This window comes from Parasteatoda tepidariorum, chromosome 5 (genome assembly GCF_982258835.1).
Source record: "Parasteatoda tepidariorum strain Cologne lab strain chromosome 5, Ptep-v5.0, whole genome shotgun sequence".
Classification (NCBI taxonomy): domain Eukaryota; kingdom Metazoa; phylum Arthropoda; class Arachnida; order Araneae; family Theridiidae; genus Parasteatoda; species Parasteatoda tepidariorum.
The window spans coordinates 22,857,440-22,866,857 of NC_141759.1; positions in this window are offsets into that span (position 1 = coordinate 22,857,440).

Consider the following 9,418-nt stretch of genomic DNA (forward strand, 5'->3'; position numbering starts at 1 on the left):
AACGAATTTAGCTTTTCCCAATCTTGGAGCATTCAACTACGATAGTTGGAAGTGTGACATGAGAGTAGCTCTGAAGGATTGTGGAAGTTGGGAATTCGTCGGTGGAGCTGAACCACCATCACCACCTTTAGACACTGCCCCCAGAATCAATTAAACAGAATTTCGCGATAAAGAAAGCTAGAGCTTATTCTACAATATATCAAGGCATTGAACGTCATTTTTTGAAGTTGATTCAATGCACCACAGATGGAAAAAAAGCTTGGGACATTCTAAAAGAAAATTTTGAACCTAAATCAAGAGCAAGAATTGCTGTCCTGGTTGATGAATTTTACGAATTGAAATTTCAGCCAAATGAAGAGGTGATTGGAATATTCTGTCAACGAGTTCGAGATAAAACTGCACAGATTAAAGAAGCTGGGTTAGAGATTCCCGAACTATTAGTGTGTTTCCAGATAATAAGAAAACTTCCGGTGGAATATGACAATTTAGTACAGATCTTACATCGTTTAAAGGATTCGGAATTTACAATAAATAATATTGAGAGTCAATTGATCAGCGAATCCGGCAGAATCCAACTAAAAGCTCGAGATAGTGAATTCGATTCAGTTAAAAATGCTTACTTAGCTAAAACAGACATGAAATCATCAAGAGAGAGGAATTTGTCGAAGAACGAAGACATTCCACACAACAGAAGTGGTCTGGGCCGGAGAAATACACAAGAAACTGGATACAGACGAAACTTGCAGAGCAAAGGATATCGATATAAAAATATGGGGCCGTGTTTCAATTGCAATAAACAAGGCCATTATTCAAGAGTTTGCAGAGCAAGCAAAATTGCAAATAAGATGCAAGATCGTCAAAGTGAGAAGCAAAATCCCGCTGCTGGTCTTTTCTATACGGATATTGAAATTAACGAAGAAGTTGCCGAGGTGGACAGCACGGAACTGGATTGGCAAAACTGGCAAAATCCCGCTACTGGTCTTTTCTATACGGATATTGAAATTAACGAAGAAGTTGCCGAGGTCGACAGCACGGAACTGGATTTAGAAGAATGTCTTATTGACTCAGCAGCAACATCCCATTTCACGAACAGACGAGAATGGTTCGAGACGTTTATACCTCTGAATAATGCAAAAGTACTCGTTGGGGATAAGAACAGTACATCAGAAGTAGAAGGGGTAGGTGACATAATTTTTTATGTTAAAGATAACAACATATTCGTAAAGCTAATATTAGAGAACGTATACTATGCTCCAAATCTACGACGTAACTTAATAGCTGGATCTAATATTGATATAGAGGGATATAGAATTGTTTGGCAAAATTCAAAAATGATAATCTACGATAACCGTAGCAGATATTTCTTCAGTGTACCTAGAATAGATAAACTGTACGTTGTGAAAGGTTTACCTGACAAACGTAAATCTGAAATACTTAAAAATGAAATTAACGCTGCATTAGACGGAAAACTCTGTCATCGGAGATTTGCTCACTTAAATGACAGTCTCGTTAAGCACATGAGTAATAACAATGTTGTAAAAAGAATTGAGCAACTGAAAGGTAAATCTGAAACTTGTATTACTTGCAAAGTGACAAAGTCTACACGAGCATCTTTTAAAAGGAATTATCAACATCTAACAAATAAAACACTTGATAAGGTGCATATAGATTTGTGGGGACCTTCTCCAACACCTTCAATGGACGGAAGTCGATATTTTTTGTCGATAATAGATGACTTTTCCTGAAAAGTGGAAGTTTTTACTGTAGAGAAGAAAACAGAAGTTTTTAAATGTTTCAAAACATATCTCGTAAAATCAGAAAGAGAGTTAAACTGCAATTGAAGTCAGTCAGAACAGACAACGGAATGGAATTTTGTCACTCCGAGTTTGAAGATTATTTAAACAACCTGGGAATTCGAATAGAGCGAACTTCAACTTATTCTCCAGAAAAAAACGGGATTGCTGAAAAATTCATCCGTGACGCAGTTGAAGCTGTTCGTGCATCACTTCACGATAGTGGACTAAATGACCGATTTTGGGCTGAAGCTCTATATATGTACGTTCATGTACGAAACCGAAGTGAACACAAGTTAACAAATGGATTAACACCTTTAGAAATTTGGAATGGATACAAACCATCAGTTCAACATTTAAGAATATTTGGTTCTTTGGCGTTTGTTCACGTAATCAAAGTAAAACGCAACAAGTTGAACAAGACATCAAAACTAGGAATCTTAGTTGGTTACGCAACAAGAACGAAGGGTTATAGGATCTATATTCCAGAAGAAAGAAGAGTAGTGGAAACTATTCATGCTAGTTTTGACGAAGCGAAAAATGTAGTAGAGACATTATTTGGGAAGAATAAGAAGTGTGAATTCGTAAGATATAAAGACAGCTACCAAGAACAAGTGTTAGACAATAACGAAGAAACTGTTACAAAAAAAGAAGAAATGCTACCAATAAAAATTGAAGAGTGGAAAAGAGTTGAAGCACCAAGAAAATTAAGTTCAAGAATAGATGTTTACTATTACCCACCTTCAAGCAAAAAGAGCCTTCGATCAACTATCGAAGTAGAGTTGAAGAACCAAGAAAATTAAGTTCAAGAATAGATGTTTACTATTACCCACCTTCAAGCAAAAAGAGACTTCGATCAACTATCGAAGTAGAACGATTTTGTGCCAAAAACGAATTAAAGTTCCAACCAGAACTATTTTCATTTTAGCCTAAAATTCCAAAGCAAGAAGATAGCGGAGATTCAGCGACTGATTGTGTAGTTCAAGATTTCGAAGATATTTTCGAAGACGAAGTACACAACTTGGAATCGCCTAGAACGTACGAGGAAACCCAAGAATCAGCCGACAAGGATAAGTGGAATAAATCCATGGAAGAACCTCCAGAAAATGCCAAAATCATCGGAAGCAGATGGGTGTATATTGTGAAGAGAGATGATAAAAACCAGATAAAGAAGAATTTAAGCGGGTAAAAGGAAAAGACTTTTCTGACATTTTTTCTTCTGTAGTAAATTTTTCAATTATACGATTTCTATTCATTTTATTAGTAAGTGTTTTATGCTGGAAATGTGTACAGTTAGATATTAAAAGTGCATATTTATATGGAAATTTAACTGAAACTTTATATATGTCTCAACCAAAAGGATTTGAAGTTAAAGGTAAAGAATATATGGTTTGTAAATTAAATAAAGCTTTATATGGTTTAAAACAAAGTGGACGACAGTGGAATATTGAGTTTAATAATACTTTAGGACAACTAGGTTTTGAAAATTACTTTGGTGTAATTCTGTTTATAAATTAAAATCTAAAATTATTCTTTTCGTATATGTTGACGGCGTAATGTCATTTGGGGAAGATCAAAACAAAATTGATGAAGCTGTTGATTTACTTAAAAGTAAATTAGAAATTCAAGATTTAGGCAAATTGAGATATTTGTTAGGTGTAAACTTTGAAACCGTAAATGATAGTGTTTATTTACATCAAGTAACTTTGTTGTTGTTGTTACTTTACGTCGCACTAGAGCTGCACAATGGGCTATTGGTGACGGTCTGGGAAACATCCCGGAGGATGATCCGAAGACATGCCATCACAATTTTGATCCTCTGCAGAAGGGATGGCATCCTCGCTTCGGTAGCCCGACGACCTGCGCGCGAAGTCAAGCACTTTACGGTAGCACAGTTTAACGAGGACCAATACCGCACACCCTCGGTCCCTACGCAGACTGATCCAAGTGGTCACCCACCCGCACACTGACCGTAGCCAGTGATGCTTGACTTCGGTGATCTGCTGGGAACCATGTCTTAACGATCAGTCCACTGCGGGACCAAGTAACTTTGAAAAGTTAATGAAGAAATTTGAAGAATTACCTGAAACTTTCGTAAATTTGCCCTTAAAACCTGAAATTAAATTATCACCTAAAGTTAAAAAAGAAATTTTTGAAACAGATTTAATAAAAAAATTCCCATATAGAACTCTGATTGGATGTCTTGCTTTTTTAGCTAATAAAAGTAGACCTGATATTGCATTTTCAGTTAGCATTTTATCGCAATATTGTAATGGTTATTCTTATCAACATTGGAATATAGTTGTTGATTTATTAAATTATGTGTATAATACGAAAGATTTAAAAATTAACTTGTCACGTGTAAATCAAAATAACTTAGTAGCTTTTTCTGATGCTATTTGGGGATGCCATTTAACCAACAGATATTCATCAAGTGGGCATATAATATATTTTGCTGGTATACCGTTCACTTGTAAATCGAGTAAACAAAAGTGTGTAGCTCTCAGTCCTGTGGAATCCGAATTTATCTCATTTATAGAATCTGTTAAAGAAATTATTTGGTTTTCTAGAGTTTTAAATTAATTGAATGTATTAGAAAATATAGAAGTACCAATTCAGCTCAGTGACAATAAAGCTGCAATTTATTTTTCCGAAAATTCGATTGAAAATGTGAAAACTAAGAACATAGACGTAAGATATCAGTTTATTAGAAATATGTTAGAAGAAAACTTGTTTAAATTGGAGTACATCTGTAGTAAAGACAGCTAAGCAGATTTTCTCATGAAACCCTTAAGTAAAGAAAAATGTCAGTATTTTATTGATAAAGTTTATAATGGGTCCGAATGTGGAAATAAGTAATTTCAAGTTATAAACTTTAGTGTTTTAGTCTTTTGCAGATTCGTCTTCAGGATGGAAGTGAAGAGAAGTCAAGAAATGATCAGTTAATCAATGTGACGTAAGACATCGTGTTCTATAAAGAACGAAATTTTTTTTTAATATGATGTATGAACAGCCAGCCCTTCTTTTGAGTCTTTGGTCGATGGCCTGATATCCGTCTTAGGATTAAGATTGTAGATGATGATGATGATTCTTTATATATTTGTTCAACATTACGATTTTTAGATTTAAGTTAAACATTTAAAGTAAGAGTATTAATAAATCTATTCTCCAGTTTACTTGTGTTTTCATCAATTTTAGCGTACTCTGCTTTGGGATTTAAACCCACACAAACGATGTCAGCTCTCATTTAACATTAAAAAAATTGTGCTCTGGAAAAATTCATGATAAAATTATTGTAAAAAGCATTGGTACTCTGAGGGCAGAAACTGTAAAATTGATTTTAACATCAAATCCATTTTTACCGTAAAATTCTATACTTTTTTTTCACAGATACTTAATCACAGTGAAATTTCAGTAAATATTACTATAAAAATTAAAATATATCAGTTTTTTTCCGTAAAAGTTTACAGAAAAAAATGTATTTCATTGTTAAACTTACCAGCACTCAATGCACTAGTATTTATGAAGTAATTTGATCTGGAATTTTTTACAGTGCGTTATTTAACCGAGTATTCTTTGAGGTTCTATTCTAAGGTACATAGTAGAGGAAAAAATTAAGCATAAAATACAGAAATTCTTTACGGTAACTTCGTGATAATTCATTAGTATACATAATAATTTGCTACTGTACTTGTTGTAGCTGAGACAGCTAAATGGCCAAATCTTATGGCCAAGGGAACAGGGGTTCGGATCCCACTATTGATCGCACAATATTTCTTTCATTACTTCAATGCATGAAGAATTCCCAGTATTCTATACTATTTAATCGGTGTCCTTGGATTATTAGAATATACGAAACTATCAATTAAATAATAAATACTATCAATTCGCGCTAAAATTGCGCTGTACCCAGGGAGCTCCAATGACCATTTATGTTTTATTTTTATGATTTAGAAACTGATCGAGTTGCAAATAGTTACAAAACTGTAAAGTTTTATAGTTACGATTATTTTAAACATTCTAGCAATAAATGGTTTCAAAACCGCAGCAGTGGAATATTATAATAATGATAAACATTATGGTTAATCAGATGGACAGACTGCTGCCCGTTATCTTACCGTAATTTCAGGTTGAAAGTTCAAGCATAGTGAGTCTAAAGATTTACAATGTAAAGTTTTGTTAAACGTTCAAAGCACTCCATTTGTGCAATATTGCGAACTTAATATACTCGTTCGTTCCAATTAAGTTTTTAATTTAGTTCCGTTATGTGGGTAAGAAGACCATATACAATTCTTTTAAAACAATCTTTCCATTTTTTTAAATCAATGACTGGGAAATAGATACATTAATATATTTAATTTGAGATGAACTAAATTATTTTTATTTCTTTTTAATATCGAACTTCTTTGATTTTTAAAGCTATCCATGCTTGAAATTTATCAGAATCAATTTATTTTTCGGATTTTTATTATATCTATTCTTTAAAATCATGCAACAAGAATTTGAAGTTAAAATAAGTTACATGCCTTAAAAGGAAGAAAGTAAACAAATAAAAAAATATTTATATACATATTTACCTCTGAATAAACTACTTCCTCATATTTAACTTCATACGTTTGCTCTCTTAACAACCAGCATTTTAATGGAAAAACAAGTAAATTAATATTAGTTTAAAATGAGTAAATTCCTTAGAATTTTATAAATTTTTGAACGTAAAAAAATTATATTATACTGGAGGCAACTCGAGGGTCATTGTGATAATTTTTTTTATCAATTTTGTTTTTGATGATATGCATGAACTTCGGGGCTCATATTTTCTTTTCATTTCCTAAATTGTGTCCACATATACTGTATCAAAGTTTCATGCATTATTAAAGTAAATAATAGATTTATCAAAGAACTAAAACTACCAAAAATGATAATTTTGACCCTCGTAAGAAAAAATATTAATTGTTTCTGACGGTTTTTGGTTTATATTTGGTGAAGATGATCTATAAGAACAGGAATTTGGGTCTGCTGAGCTAAAAAAAATTTCACACAATAGTTTCCATAAAATTATATGGCATTTAAGTTTAGATGTTCCAAGCAACTTAGTTAAACTCTTAATGAATTACAAATTCACTATTGTGTATAGAAGAAATCAGGTACAGTCCGCAAAAAAAAATATCTCCCTGAATAACTTTCGTTCTAATGATCGGATTTTCGCGAACTAAGTGCCAATCTTAATGGTTCTTAGGGGTGACCTCAAATATGCTAATTAATAAGAGCTAACTATTAATCAAGTTACGAAATCAGACACAAATACGTACTTTCTCTGAATAAACATGAATTTTTTTTACATATTTGGATTCCTTATCTTCAAAATATAGGGGGTAGTCGCAATCTGGGGAATGTGATCCCCATAGTTTGGTCAGGAGAGCGATTCAAAGTTTGGACCCCTTAATGTTAATTTCGCTTTTTGCGTTTTCAGTCATATTTTAAAAACTAATGAAGAAATTCAAAAAAAAAATTACACCCAGTCATAAAACTCATTTACCCAAAGACAATTTCATGAAAAAAATAATTTTTAATAATTATTTATTATTTTTTATTATTTAATTAAAGGGAAGATGAAAAAATTTTGAATTATATGTCATGGATATTTTTATACCATATTAATCTACATATTTTTCAATTGAAAAATCTAAAGTTTCAATTGTTTTTATTTATTAGAAGATGAGAAAAACTAAAATTAATTTTAAAAAAAACAATTTGGCGACAATGAAGAAATAATTAAATGGGGCGATTAATATTAAAATGTGATAAACTTACGAGGAACTTGACTTAGTGCTCGTAGCGTAAAATTTCACACATATTTTTTTCGCTAATAACCGTTTGCTAATCTTTTAATTTTTAGCTTTTTTAAAACTATAAAATACAATGTTTCTTTTTTAAGCATCTAAAAATCTATTTTCAATTTAGTAAAGAAATTTGAATAAAACATTTTATTGAAAAAAAAACATTTTATTTATCAATTTCTTGAATATATATCTTATAAATATTAATAAAAATACGTAGTCAACATTTTTAAGCATCTCTCACAACATCGCAAATTTCTCAACTTCTTATAGGGTAAGCTAACCAGTGAAGGAACACTTAAGCTTAGCTGGCCTTCAAAAAAAATCATAAAAATTACAAAATTTGTAATTTTAGCTAAATGATGGTGTCGACATATTCGTTATTAAATGCAAATTACATAAAAGAAATTTAGATAACTTACATAATATTGTTTTAAGCTTTTGGTGGTTCAAATAATAAGTAGTAAGATAACCAAGTGAAGGAACAATTCTTTCCAGTAAATAAACCCTAGATTTTCCAGTGAAAGAACGCTTAATTTTGAGAATGTTTGATGCTCGTTAGGAATCCTTAGGTCACACAAATGTCTAAAAACATGATTTTTCTTGGAATTACAATATATAACCAGAGTTAACGTGGAAAATGCTACTTTTTTCAGTTATGGAATGGAAAGTAAAATATGTTTGAATACATAATTAAAAAAAATGTTTTCCATTTTTTTTCTCACAGTTTAATAGTTCGTTCTAAATTATGAATGTTTATCATAGTGTAATCCAATGATGTTTTTATTATAATTATAATTAGATCACTTTTTTGTTTACTCTTTTCCCCATATTTTTTAAAGCTTTTTTTAATATTTTAAAGTATATTTTTTCTCTTTGTCATACTTTCTGCTTTAACTTTTTTTCCAGCTCTTTCAATCTCTTAAAATTTTCGCTCTTTACCGAAGTTAATGTAAAAATGTAATTTATTTATTTTTCCTTTGATTTAACCTTCCTCTTTTTTCCCAATTTTTGGCCAATGTAAGGGTATATTCGAAATTTCTTTTGATTTTCCAGTACCATTTCTAGAATTCCTCACTGAATAATAAATGAGAAAAAGGAGTTTCGAAGTTAGAGTAAAATCCATCTCTCTTTGACTTATATCTAGTGGGTCTTCAGCAGTACTTACCATTATTTATGGAACTAATTGTTTCTGCAACTAACAATGCCTTAAGAGGACTTATCTCAAAATCAGTTTCCAAGATACTTTCAGTATAAATGTTAGTTGCATCAGCTTCAGTGCCAAAATTTGATGACCCAAATGTTCTTTTTGAAATAAATTCTTTCATATCGAGAAAGAAAAGCACAGGCTATTGGATATTTGGGAGATTAAACTTTTCTGTCAATGTTCCTTTAAAATTTTGCAATATAACTTGAGAGATTTCCTTCTCAAGCTTCTGAAGAAATAGTGCATCGTTACTTTCGATGCATGTGTTTTGTTCAAGCGGTCTTGCTCATTAACTCTTGTTTTGCATGCATTTGTTAAGGTCAACGTTTTCTATATCGAATGGAAAAATATCGCATTTCATAAAGGTATTTTAACTTCATCAGTTGATACCTCAAAATCTTATTTAAAAATGGATGTAAAATTTTCTCGACATATTGTTTTACAATTCTTTTGTTTTCAAGATCTAACGGGAGATTTCCATGAATTAGGTAGAAAACTAAACAAGAAAATTTGTTTTGATGAACAAATCTTGCTCAGTTTCAAATTGATATGAGATTTATACCTATCCAGAAGATGCAAAA